General features: G+C 39.5%; 1 pseudogene; it reads left to right on the top strand.

Annotated features, from left to right (window-relative positions):
- Window positions 1-14,100: 14,100 nt before the first annotated feature.
- Window positions 14,101-14,220, top strand: LOC122702371 (annotated as a pseudogene).
- The last annotated feature ends 204 nt before the right edge of the window (window positions 14,221-14,424 follow it).

Raw genomic sequence — 14,424 nt, 5'->3', positions numbered from 1 at the left:
TAACCCAGATCCTTTGCAAAATAATAAAATATGAATTTATTTATTCTGCCCTTGCCTGGAGAAGGCAAGAATAGTTCTAGGGTATAATTAATGGAGGTTTCCCTGGGAATTACCACTCATGTGTGCATACACACAGACTTGAATACATTAGGCTCCTGTGTACCCCATGATGTGTTTTGAAAGAAAAATCTATGCTGGAGTTTTTCTCAGTTTTTTTTTTTTTTTTTTTAACCTTCTCCCAGATTCCCAGTATTTGAAGTTATCCCTATTCTGAAAGAAGTATTACAACATGATTTTGAAATTGTATGGTATGTTTGGTGACCCAACAAAAAGCAGAGTCCACTTGAAACACTTGGCTCCTCGGGCTGGATTTTTACTGCACTTTTGTCCCTAAATTAGAAGACACATCTACCCTTTTAAAGGGAACTTGCAATAAACAAGCAGGGTAGAAAAGGCTCCAAAACTTCAGTCAATGCCCTCAGCATTAAATCAGTACAACTTTAGGTTACATTCACCCTGAAGATCCTAATTCCTACTCTGTTTAAATGATTGCAGAAGAGTCTCGTCTCATCCAAAGATTAGTTCTGAAGTCAGTGCAAATGGAAAAAATCTGGCAGAGCCAAAGTTACCTCTGCAAAGTTCTCAGGAAGGATCCATGTTGGAGACCATGTTCTACCCCTTAAAATTCCTAACTCAGATAAGTTTTTTTCCCAGCATTGGAACAGTTTGCTGTTTCTTCCACTGAAGACAAGACAGAATTGACTTACATTTAGAGACTGTATTGTGTGACTCCATTGTATTCTAGAACATTAGGATCACACTGGTGCAGAAAGGTGCTCCCACTAAAAGATGTTCATGGGAGTTCGAATGAGAGAAGAGCAGATTCACATCTCCCAGGTCACACTTTTCCCAGGTCAATGTGCATTGTGTGGGAGGATGGGCAGATTTCCCCTTAAGTTGCATTTCTGTTTCTTTTTTGCCAAGCATGTGCAGTCGGGTACCTGTTCATTAACTGTGTGTATGATATGACTCCATCACACCCCTTTGTGAATGAACCAAAGGCTACCTACACCTAATATATATAAATATTTATTTGATTATTTATTTTTAAACAATAGGTCTGAAAAATGCTAGTTTGAGCTATACATGAATGAGTCACCGTGCAATATCTAGAATGGTTAAGCAATTCCTTTTTGAGAATGAATGTGAGATGAAAAATATGTATGTGGATCTCAATGCTCTCTGCTCCACATTTTTAGGAGTGTGTAAAAATTAATTATTGATGTTTAAAAAGTAAAAGCTGAATGTGTATTTGGAATGTTTTCCTCATACACTTGTTTATTACTTCTCTTAATAATAGAGGCTATACCAATTAGTATTTGTTCTCTTGTCCTTCTGACTGTATTTTATATTTTGATACAATAAAGTTTAAAAGAGTTCTGATTTTTGAAGGCAGTCCATGAGGTGTTGTCTTCTGGTTATAATGCATACAAATGCCTGTTGGCTTAGGTTGATACATATCTCCTAAAATTTATGTCAAATAATATAAGGACTTTTAATTTATTCTTATTTATAGTAATAATTGTGGACAAAATTTAAAAGCTTTTTAAAGAGAAAACAAACTTTTAAGCCTTTTCTTTCAGGCCAGTTTTGAAAATATAGCTTTGAATTTTGAAGCCTGTCACATAAACAGCTGCTGTTGATGGCACATTAGCAATTGCCTTATATCAGGTTTTTGTGATGCCCCTTTCAAAGACTGTTAGCTAGCATCCCTCCTGTATCATCTGTGTCCTTGGTTGGATGTGCAGTGATGCTACACACGTACACACTGTGTCTTTCTATTGAACAACTCAAGGACTGAACTGCCTAATGGGAAGGAAATAAAGAGGATGACAAGCAAACCATAAAAGACATTCCATGAGAAGGCATGAAGTTTCATTTTGCAAACACTCTGCAAGTGGAAAATGTTACTTTGCACAGTTGGTGCCTACTGGTCCCACCTGAGGGGCCTATCTGAAGTGAATAAGAGACTCTAATATTGGTTATTCCAGTTCAAAGAATGGGGAAAATGTTACCATAAAAAAATAGTAAATGTTCATATTTTCTTAATTAGATATTATATTGTGTTTGGACTTGTTTGTATTATAATAAATTCTAACATGGTGCACAATTGGGGTTTCGTATATGCATATATGCTCAAGAAATGGCAGAACTCCAATTAAAATTTTTAAATAAGTATCTTCCTTCTACTTTGTGCTGGTGCTAGAATGAAATCTGCATCCCACATGCCCCTGGTTATCCAGGTATATTCCAGAATTGAAGACTATTGAACTTTGCTTTCGCGAATCCTAAATTAGGGATTTCCCCGGTAGTCCAGTGGTTGAGAATCCACCTCTAATGCAGGGAACACAGGTTCAGAGAACTAAGACCCCACGTGCCATGAAGCAAATAAGCCCACAAGCTGCAAATACTGAGCCTGCACACTCCAGAACCTGAGCCCTGCAACTACTGAGCTACAACTACTGACCCAGTGTGTGACCCAATGAAAGATTCTCCATGTCGCAACTAAGGCCAGATGCAGCCAAATAAATAAGCTTTTTTTTAAAAATTCTAAATTACGTAGCTTACAGGGAATAAATCTAAATTCTCTCTGACTACATTCTCTAGGCATCTTTGAGATAGTGAGGGCTGTAACCATAGTGGAAATCTAGTATAACAGCTAAGAATTTAGGCTTTGAAGTCAGATGGTCACAAGTTCAAGTCCTAGTTTCACCACGTACTAGTTGGGTGGCCTTGAACAAGTCCTTGAAGACCTCTGAAATATCATCCTCATGTAGAAAGTGGTGTAAAAGTTAACTTTTCCCAGGTAACTGCAAGGTAAGCAGACACTCTCAAGGTCAGGAAACCAAGGTTTGGAGTGAGTTATGGTCGGCTATAACTTTGCAGGCTCTACCACTTTCTAGCTGTGTAGCCTTGGGCAATGTTTGCAATCTTTTGGAGTCTCAGTTTCCTCTCCATAAAACAGGGCTAATAGTAATTCTAGTACGTACTTCATGGGGTGGTGATTATTAATAGTACAGTTAAAAAGAGCCTCCATTGTACATTCTCTTACAGGTGAGGATGCTAGGCCCAAAGACGTTAATGATTTGTCCAGAGTAGAACCCCAGTCACCCAACACTACATCCTTTCCACTCTACCTCACTGCATCTCTGCAAGATTCTGACTCTTCCCTTCCAAAGTTCACATTATTTTTGTACCCTTTTTAGAGTATATTTCCTAGTTTTCCAACTCTTCAGATACAGGTCATCCAAGCATGAGATATATTATAACAACATCATAATTAAAACACTTGATTTGACCTTTCCCTGTGAGGTAGGATTTTTTTGACTCTATCAGGAATCCTAACCACAGCTCTAAAACTAGCTATGCATTTCCCACACATACCACTATCAATTCTGACAGCCACCAACAAACTATTGTCATAACCTATCTTTGCATCAACTTGGAGAATGAAAGTAACTTACAAATTGAAAGGGAACTACAGAAAAGCAAAGATTTGGCCAAGAAGGTTGCAAACAGAAGCTGGTAGGCATGGCCACATTATTCTCATTAATTTTGTTCACCAACTCAGGAAGGCAGGATAAAAGTGAGTTGAAGGAGGTTGAACTGCTAAATAATAATCCTTTTAGTAGTACACTTGGCTAACTGTGCTGGCTCAACCTCTGTGAGGGTGTGCAATTAATCTGAGTACTTGCCAGACACAACAAGGGGGATAAGAGTTTCATGTCTATGGGATAAATAGACACTGTGAATTTCCTGGGTTTATTGAGAGAATATGTCACCATCATGCCAGAAAAAGAGAAAGAAAACTTTTCTGATTAAAAAGGAACACAACAAGTCTACAGGAAAGAAAGATGCCACCTGACGAACTCTGCATGAGGCGTTACCATGTCTGTGGGGCTTTGTTACCTAGTGAATGGCAGAAATGTAATATTTTTCTCCACTGGAGATAGAACAAGAGGGAATGAGACCTAAACTGCAGTACAAGGGACCCAGATCAAACCAAAGAAGAAATTTTTGCAGTGATGTCTATTAACTCCACAAATGGTTTTCCATGGGGATTCTTAGAATCTGCTTCTCTGGATGTATTTCCAAATGAATTGTATAATAATTAGAGTCTTGGAGAGAAGCAAATCTCACTCAGATGATTTCAATAAAAAGATTTTAACAAAGAGACTATTAAATAATGGTCTGAGCAAGATCCTGGGAACTCTAAAAAGAGCTATTGTGGAACCCAGGAACTAGAGATAATAGGAAGCCTTACCTTCCTAGGCCTGATGGGGTAACGAGAGGAAATAGTTGTTACTGCAGCTCAAAGTAGGCTGTGCTTTGTAGAAGGGGCACCTCCAGCAAGCAGGTGCCATGCTCCTGCCAGAGATATAATGCCAGAGAGGAAGTAAGTGACACCCCCACCTCTTTCTTCCTTCCCACTGATATCATACAGATGACTCCACTGGCTGAACTCAAAGATAAGTCATCCAGGAAAAGTGCAGGTGATATAGTCCATAGTGGCCAGATCCCAAGGCACAAGGCAGTGAACAATCAAAGGTAAAGTGAGATAGGAAACAATTACAGAATAACCAGCAAATGTTAAATTCTTATTTTACTATCATTGGATGCTGGATGAGATCTTAGAGATTACTTCATTCAAATATCAAAAACAAAGAAAGCTAAGATATCCCTTTGTTCAAGATTACATGACCTACATGTTTGGCAGGCCCAGTATCCAATGATTTCCTAGCACATTCCCAGAAACATATATTATAGACCTATACAAGCTTGCTTTCTAAACTTCATCATTAGAAATTTCTTTCATTAATCTTCAGCATCTCCAATGACTAGACTATCAACTTGAATATGTCTAGGAATGCAAATGAAGAGTATCAAGAGAGTGAGCATTTATTCAATATCCATGTGTCCCAGGCACTCCCATGGTCATTGATTTATTTGACTAATATTTATTGAAATACACTGTGTGCCAAGATCTATTCTAGGCATGGTGATTCAAGACAGATTCAGTGAACAAGACAGATAGGGTCCCTGCCCTAGCAGGGGAGACAATACACAATGAAGCCAATAAAATTATTTGGGATGGTGATATAGTCTAAGAAATAAATAAAAGTAAGTGACGGGTCACACAGAAAGAACAGCAGACAAGTTAATCAGGGCAGATCTTTTTGAGAAGGTAACAGAACTGGAATCCAAATTAAAAGGAAACAGCCATATAAAGAGCATTCCAGGCTAAGGTGGAAAGGACAGAGTCCTTAAAATGGGAATAACTTTGAATACCCAAGGAATAAGCAGAAGACTAGTATTGCTGAAGCATAGTGATCCAGTAGAGAATGGTGTTGAACAAGACAAGGAGGGGTGGGCAGGAGCAAAATCACATAGAGCTTTGTGGACCCTGGTGAGGAATTTGTGGGAAGACAAGGGAGAATTTTAATCAAGAAGTTGATATGATCTTATTTCATTTAATCAGTATAACTCTGAAAATGTTGTTACCTCCATTTTTCAGATGAGAAAGCTAAATCTCATGAGGATTAAATTAAGCTTGTTTTAATACAAGGTCACAGTGAGTAACTTATGAATTGTTATTTAAGCCCAGTCCTGTCTGGTTCCATGAAACACTTCATCAGACCACTGTGACACGTTTTTCTTGACATCCCAACACTCTCCTGAATTAGCAGTTTGTTCCCATCAGCCTTTTCACCATCCAAGGTTGCTATTTCAGCTAAAGTCATCCTCTAATTCCAGTAATGAGGATTCAGAAACCACCAGGATTCAGAAACCACATATTATCATGTGGTTCTATTTTATGATCCGAATCATTTGCCTCATGAAATCTGACAGAGTATCAGCCAAATAAGATTATGGATAAAATGATACAGACTACCAGTGAGCAAGGCATTAAGTATATACTTTTTAAAACTTTCTTGCACCACCCTCGGTAATATTTTTGATGTCAGTGTTTTGTAAGTGGTTTTGTGTGCAGATTTCAACTCTTAATCTTTATCCAGTTTAAGTACTGGTCTTTCCAAAAAAAAAAAAAAAAAAGTCGATGCTTCTGTCCAAGGTGCTGACACTATTGGGCCACAAATTTGGTTTAAGCATTAAAGGTAATATATGTTAAGAAGATTTTATGTATGAAGATTCAGATTTTGTGCCCCCCCTTCATAAAAAAGGTATTGGGACAGCATTGTTTACTTTATGAAGCAATTTTAAATCGGATTTCTTACAGAAACAAAATCCACTGTGGTCTTGCTCTTCTACTTCACAGGAGCATTGCATGGGCTGAATATGTAAAAAAAAATGTAGAATCTCAGACCTCAATGGGCCTGCTGAACCAGAATCTGAATTTCAATACAATCCCCAGGTGATTCACACACATATTAAAGTTTGGGGAACACTGCACTGTTGCACTTTTAAACAGTGGTTTCACACTATTGGGAAGCTTTTGAAAATCCCAATCCCAAGATGAAATCCAGAGAGCAGTATTTTTTAAAGTTCTTCAGATGATTCTAGTGTTCAGCCAAGAAGGAGTTGTTTTTTTTTTTTTCCTTTACTGAAGTATAGTTGATGTACAATTATTATATAAGTTACAGGTATACAATATAGTGATTCACAATTTTTTAAGTTTACACTCCACTTATAAAGTATTGGCTATATTCCCTGTGTTGTACTCATATGGTATTGTATTCTTGCAGTTTATTTTATACATAATAGGTTATACCTCTTATTCTCCTACCCCTATCTTACCCCTACCCACTTCCCTCTCTCCACTGGTAGCCACTAATTCGTTCTCTATACCTGTGAGTCTATTTCTTTTTTGTTACATTTATTAGTTTGTTTTATATTTTAGATTTTTCATATGAGTGATATCATAATTATTTGTCTTTCTCTGTCTGACGTATTTCACTTAGCGCAATATCCTCCAAGGTCATCCATATTGCTGCAAATGGTATGTTTTCATTCTTTTTAAGACTGAGTAATGTTCCACTATGTGTATGTATGTGCATATACATATATGGCACATCTTCTTTATCCATTCATCATGAACACTTCCATATCTTAGCAGTTGTAAATAATGCTGCTGTGAAAATTAAGGTGTGTGTATCTTTTTAAGTTAGTTTTTTGGATATATCCCCAGGAGTAGAATTGCTGGATCATATGGTCATTATATTTTTAGTTTTTTGTTTTTGTTTTGTTTTTTCTTTGAGAAATTTCTATACTGTTTTCAACAGATGCTGCACAAATTTACATTCCCACCAACAGTGTATGAGGGTTTCCTTTTCTCAGTGGAAGATTCTTTCCAAAGAAAACTTTATGTCACTATCATAAATTAAAACTGGTATCACCTGCCGTAAATAGATAACCACCATTAAATAAAAAGATCAAAGACTGTCAGTAATTCTTACCTTACATAATTATCAGAAACTGATATCTACTCTCTGTTTAAAAAAAAAAAAAAGGTAGATGTTAAGGGCCTACTACCACCATATTGAGAATTTTCTTTAATCTAAGCAGAAGAATTAATAGCGAAATAGAAAGGTAGAATTTTTTTCAGAGTGTGCTTCAGTGTGATGGCCATCTCAGTCCACTCACACACCCTTTGTTTTATGAACACTAAACTTTGAGAAACACAGGAGTCTGCAGCAGCTTCTTTATTTTAGTGATTCCCAATATCAGGTGAACTTTAGACTCACCTAGAGTTTTTTATGCCTATGTCCTGACTCTACTCCCATATGCATTAAATCAGAACCTCTGGGAATGGGCCCAAGGCATCAAAATGTTCTAAAACACTTCCAGGTGCTTCTGATGTACATCCAGAATTGAGAACCTGCTTGTCTACTTGGTAACACTTGAAGAACTGTAAGAACTGAGAAATTACAACATAGCATTCCCAAATAATCTGTCATCAGGCCAATTCCCTCATTCAAACTCTCCACAGTTTGTTGATGTTTCATGGCATTTGCACTTCTCACTGTTGAAGAATGAGGGGCTGACAAGTCATATCCATCTATCCTCCTCACTGTCATTGTGGAACCAACTGAGAAATTGATTTAAGAAATATACTAGGGGTACTTTTTTGCCCCCTTCTGATGCCTATGTCAGAAGCTTTCTCTATCTCCTTTATACTTTAATAAAACTTTATTACACAAAAGCTCTGAGCGATCCAGCCTGGTCTCTGGCCCTGGATTGAATTCATCTCCTCCGGAGGCCAAGAATCCCGCATCTCATCGTTCAGCAACAACCTTTCATCTTGGGGCCTCGTCCGGGATCCTTCAGGACAAGATGGGCCTGATAATCTATGTGAGCCTACTTCTGCTGACTCCAGAAATCCTGAGTCTGCCGTTTGATCCTCAAGACAATGCCTTCCTGTTCTGGGCTTACTCCTATGCTGCATTCCACAGTCGGTCTAACTGCTGGGTCTGCGGAGCACTCCCCTCTTCATCAGTGGAAGGCTTCCCATGGTGGACATCTCCACTTCAAGGAAAAGACTTTCTCCAGGTCTGCGAATACCTTCGACAACAATCACATGTGATGCCTTTTCTTCGTCTGATGACATCTAACAACCCTAGAATGGACTGGTGCAATACTTTGTACCTTAACTTTGGACATAACGTAACTTTTAATTTTGATTATACACTGTCTCAGTTTAATGACTATTTTGCTGCACATAAGACAAATAGGTCTAGATCTGATGGTTTTTTACCTGACGTTTATCAAATATGGGATAAGGTTATATGGCTAACTCCTGAAAAAGGACGTCTAATATCTACTGCCCCTATATGCTGGGAACAAACAGAGCCATCCCCCAAAGTTAGCCAACAACTTAATTACAATGATTGAAAACAATTGGGATTTTTGCCTCAGGAAATATGTAACGTAATCATTCCCGTGTTTTCCAACCCCAGTTCAGGATCTCCCTTTGTCTGGCCAGGCACTAATTGGGACTGGATATCTCAGTCACGCTGGCTTGCTCCAAATGGGACTTATTGGATATGTGGCTCTTACCTGTGGGCTTGGCTTCCCCCTGGCTGGATAGGGGGGGTCTAGCCTTTACCCACGGCTTTATATTTTCAGAGCTTCCAGAAAAGCCTGCTTATTTACCCCACCTTAAAAGTTGGTGGACAAGTTCTGTATTTCACTGGTATGATTATTTGGCTGCAGTGTTTGTCCCCTCTTTGGGGACTACAGATGTTATGCTATGAGTAGATGCTTTGACTAATTTTACTCAACAGGCATTACAAGATTCTCAAAAAGCTATTTCAGCTCTTAATGCTGAACAAGCACAAATTAGAAAGGTGGTTTTACAAAACAGATTGGCTTTAGATATTCTGACAGCTGCCCAAGGAGGAACTTGTGCCATCATTCATACTCAGTGCTGCACATATATACCTGATACGAGCACTAATGTTACTCATTTTACTAAACACATGAACAAGATGATTGGGGCCATGGATACTCCTGAAGCCTCTATTGTCTCACTTTGGGAGACATTAACTAGTTCCCCATGGTGGAAATCTATCTTAATTACAATAATTCTGATTGTTTTGTTTTTGCTGTTTGCTCCCTGCATCTGTGACTGTGTAACTGGATTTGTTTCTAGTCGCATGAAAGCTTTTAAGTTACAAATGGTTGCTCAAACTCCTGCTATCAATGCAGCTTCTTCCGACTACTATTTGGGGCCCCTGGATCAGACATCCTCACTATGAGGATTAGGAGAATATGTTGCCTCACCAATTTAGGGACAATGCCCCTTGTCAGCTCGGAAGCAGTTAGGGAATGAGAACAATGCCCCTTTTCCCTAGGCAACATAATTCTCCTAAAAGAAAAGGGGGGAATGAGAGGGTAACAGGCAAGAAGGCCAGGGGTCTCCAAACGGAGGAAAGAGGCTGCAAGTGCCAGACATTTTTATCTCTTTTAAGCAGCAGGAGGAAACAAACCAGCGATATTTTTTCTCTATACAAGTTTAAAAGGAGGTTTCTCTTAAAGTGCTGTGTTGCCATGACACCTGGTTTCACCTGAAGCTAACTACTCTCAAACCTTGAGTTAACCAATACATTTCTTTTTCTTATGGAAATGTTGTCTTCAGCTATGACTCTATCTTCAAGTTGGTTCTGCCAAATGGCCCAACCTACTTACTCAGATATAACAATAATGTATCCTGCCTGAGGACAGTCTTTGGATTAAACCCTCTGGCTAATTCTGTTATCTTAAAACATAAATTATGGGAGTAGCTCTGGTCTTTACAAGGATGTATCCTGCCTGAGGACAATCTTTGGATTAAACCTTCTGGCCAACTCTGTTATCTTAAAATGTAAATTATGGGAGTAGGTCTGGTGTGGTCTTTACAACCTCCAGACATTCTTTGGATTCATTGGAGAGTATATAACTCCATTGCTAATACTAGCAAAGGGGTACTCTTTGCCCCCTTCTGATGCCTATGTCAGAAGCTTTCTCTATCTCCTTTATACTTTAATAAAACTTTATTACACACACACACACACACAAAAAAAGAAATATACTAGTGAAGATCAATTATCAGCTCTATTACTGGAACATAGGTTGGAAAACCTCAGTTGAATTCAGGGTCAATGAATTTCCTACCCAACCAGTTTAGATCTTGGTTCAAACATCCCTGAGGGAATCTGGAATTGTGCAAAAGACAGTTACCCAGATGATTGCAGGCAGAGTTTCTGTCCCCCAAGTACAACCCTACTAGTGGGGACAATTCAAGATGGACATCCACACCCTCCTCTAGAAGCCAAGCGTAGATCACAATGCAGTTAGGGTTCCAATATGGGAGATGGCATAGGAAGAATTTCTCCGTTCTAGAGACCTGAGAAATAGAGGGGAGGAGGTTTTCTCGTGTATGTTGTGTTCCTTCTTCCAGTCCTACAAATCATTCAAGGCTTTCCTTCCCCATCAAGGATGGAAGGAAAGAGAAGGGTTGAGAGAAGTTATATTCCAAATACTTCTGACTGTAAGATTAAGAATTCCTAAATTGTGGGCTCAACTAGAACTATTAGAAAAAACAGTTCCCCCTATACTCACTTCCTCATGACCTAGGGAATTTCACAACTGTGACTCAGGGAATTTCACAACCCTCAAGGAGACAGACAATCAGGTGTGCTGTACTGTTAAAATACTTTGAGAAAAGGCAAGAAAAGATTCTTCTGATCTACCTAGGGCTTCACTGTCTTCAAATTAGGGCTATTGGGTGCTTCCAAAGGCATGATTCAATCTTCAGGGTCTGAGATTCCAGACCCTGGTATATCCATCTTTCAGAGCTGGCACACAGGTACCTAAAAGCTCTGAAATCAAAAATAATTTTGATTGACTTTAATTAAAATAAGGATGCCAAATAGCACTTTTAGGAGTGAAAAAATGGTGTCAATACCAGACATCTTCATAACATTGCAACCCCCAAACAGCCAGATTTCTGGTTTGCAAGGATATGGATTGTGCAGATCTGGATTCAAATCCTGATTCCATCACTTTCTAGATGAGTGACATCGGACGAGTTACTCCCAGTCTCTGAGCTACTGTTGGATAGTGTGTCAAATGAAATAACAATAGTGAGAAATATTGAAATATTTATAATATTATTAAGTGTCTAGAACATATTTGTATTATTAATAAACTGTATCATTATCATTATTATTTAGTTCCCTTTGAAAAGGACAAGAAGAACATGGCATATTCCAGGACTTCTCTGGGAAGCTTGGTTACCTTTACAATGATGAGGATTCTCCCAGGAAAAAGGGGTTTAGCTGTGTTATTTTCCAGCTCTCTCTCTTTTCCAATGTAGAACAAGAATATCATTCATTGCAGTCATCCAGTGACAGTTCCTGAAAAAGATACACCATCAAAGATATGGAAGACTAGAAGCAGGCCATCAATCACTCCATGCACGCTCATCCTCACTCAGTCATGTCCGACTCTTTGTGACCCTGTGGACTGCAGCCCACCAGGCTCCTCTGTCCATGGGATTCTCCAGGCAAGAATCCTGGAGTGGGGTGCCATGCCCTCCTCCAGGGGATCTTCCTGACTCAGCGATTGAACCTGCATCTCCTGCGTCTTCTGCATCGCAGGTGGATTCTTTGCCACTGAGCCACCAGGGAAACCCCCAATTAATCCATGGTGGTTTAGAATCATGTCTGATTCTTTGAGACCCTATGGACTTTCACCTGCCAAGTTCCTCTGTCCATGGGATTTTCCAGGCAAGAATACTAGAATGGGTTATCATTTCCTTCCCCAGGGGAACTTCCTGACCCAGGGATTGAACCCGGGTGCATTGTAGGCATTCTCCTGCACTGCAGGTGGATTCTTTACCAACTCAGCCAACAGGGAAGCCCATACTCATTCCATACTCAGTTCCAATTTTCAATGAAATGTAGCCTCTAGTTTTACCTTAATTCCTTCTCTCAGACAGTTTGCATCCACTGCTAATCTCTAGAGCAGAACTTCAGCCTTTAGGGACAATATGATGGCAGTTACATAAAGGCCACTTGCCCATCTTATTAGAATTGCTATCACTTGGTTCTAATGATGAGAAAAGTGGAAATAGTCCTTCCTGTTGGTGGGTGGAGGTTGGTTCAGATGACCTGTATGTCCCCACTATGTCAAGTACGTCTCTAGGGCTCTGAGTGAGGATACAAATATTCCTCAGCTGGAGACAAGGGCTTCTTGTTATTGTAAATTAATCTTGTAAATATCTGATTTCTAAAAATTTGTAAGGAAATGACTCCCTACTGCCATACGTGTGTGCCTCTTAGTGTATCTGATTGCTGGGGCATGTTGATGTGTTCTGACATTGCTGTGCCAGTGAGATCTGCAAGGGAAAGGCCACAACCATGAGGGGAAAGGACAGGGTCATCATAGCATCAGTCATCTGGGGAATAAGCAAGTCATCACACAGGGAGAAAGGAAATGTGCCTGGGAAGGTAGGAGAAAGGGCTTAGATTCTCTTTGTCTTCACTTGGACAGTTTAGATATCAGCAGTAGTTTTCCTGGGGCAGAGATGTTAAAGATAAGGTGTGAAGCCAGAAGGAAAAGGACTGGGATGGGCCATTTATCCTGAGGCCCTATTGATGAAAAAGGTATACTTGGAGCAGCAGCTCTACTTAAAGCTTGACCAGCTCCTTGTGGTTCTCTTGGTTAGTTTCCTGCTATAATCCCAGGATTTTAGCAAAGCCCTGTTTAAATATTCCATCTTGTCTCAGTTGAACTGAAATGTCAAACAAGAATATACTCCCAAACAAGGCCAACACAGCCATAGACTTCCTCCATCCCTCCCAAAGAGAAAGTGAGCAGAATCAGATCTTTATGATAAGAGATTCCCTGCCTGGGGAAGCAGCAGTATTTTTGAGAGATTAACTTCTCCCTTTGGTTTACACACATGCTCTTAGGGGTATAAAAGGATTTAATGGGTGCCATATTATCCACAGCCCAGAAAAGGCTAACATGTTTAATAATCTAAATATGTTCCTGCTTCATCATCTTCCAGACACACAGAAAACTACTGAGATGCTGCACTAATCATAATGTTCCAAAATGTTTATATCTTGCCTGTGTTCACACAGATGCCTCCTTCACTATCCTGGGAGCCTCTGTAGTCACTTCACATATTCTCAATCTGTCAGTGATCAGGTCCATGTGGGGTCCTGGCTAATTCTCTCTAGCTCCTCACCTCCTCCTCATTCTCAACCCACTGCCACCCAGCCTCCGACACACCCATTCCTCTTCTCTTGCCTCAGGTCCTCCATGCTGATGTCTCCCAATAATAAAGAACTTCAGGGACCTCATTGCAGCCACTGTTGACAGAGGCCACGTGAAAAGGCCGCCAAGGAGCTGGAACAGGGCCCCTTCCCAGTAGAGGTGGGACATGGTCCCTCTTACTGGAAAAGTCACATAGGCACATATTTGGGGGAAAAAATATATGAAAGTTCTGACTATGAATAGGCAGTTAATAAAGGAGAAACTCAGATGGCTAATAATAAAAGCAAGCCCTAGTTCACTAAAAATCAGAAACACATCGCTTCTCAGCCTTTTGGCTAAGATCAAGTGTAGTATCTGTTCTTATCAGTTTAAAAAATCAGAAACATGACTATTAAGACATCAACAATGTTCACACCTATCAGATTGATAATAATTAAAAGAAATAGACAACCTTAAGTATTGGGTGGATATAGAAAAGACAAGGGCTTTTGGTGAGAGTGAAAATGGATACAGCCACTTTGAAGAGAAACTGGGCACCATTTAGAAAAATAAATGATGCATTACCTTGCAACCGAGTGATTCTATTTCCACGTGTATGCTGAAAGAAAAAAACCTCATATAAGCTTGAAGAGATGGATA

The sequence above is a fragment of the Cervus elaphus genome, chromosome 10 (genome assembly GCF_910594005.1).
Source record: "Cervus elaphus chromosome 10, mCerEla1.1, whole genome shotgun sequence".
Classification (NCBI taxonomy): Eukaryota; Metazoa; Chordata; class Mammalia; order Artiodactyla; family Cervidae; genus Cervus; species Cervus elaphus.
This window is presented reverse-complemented; position numbering and strand designations above follow the sequence as displayed.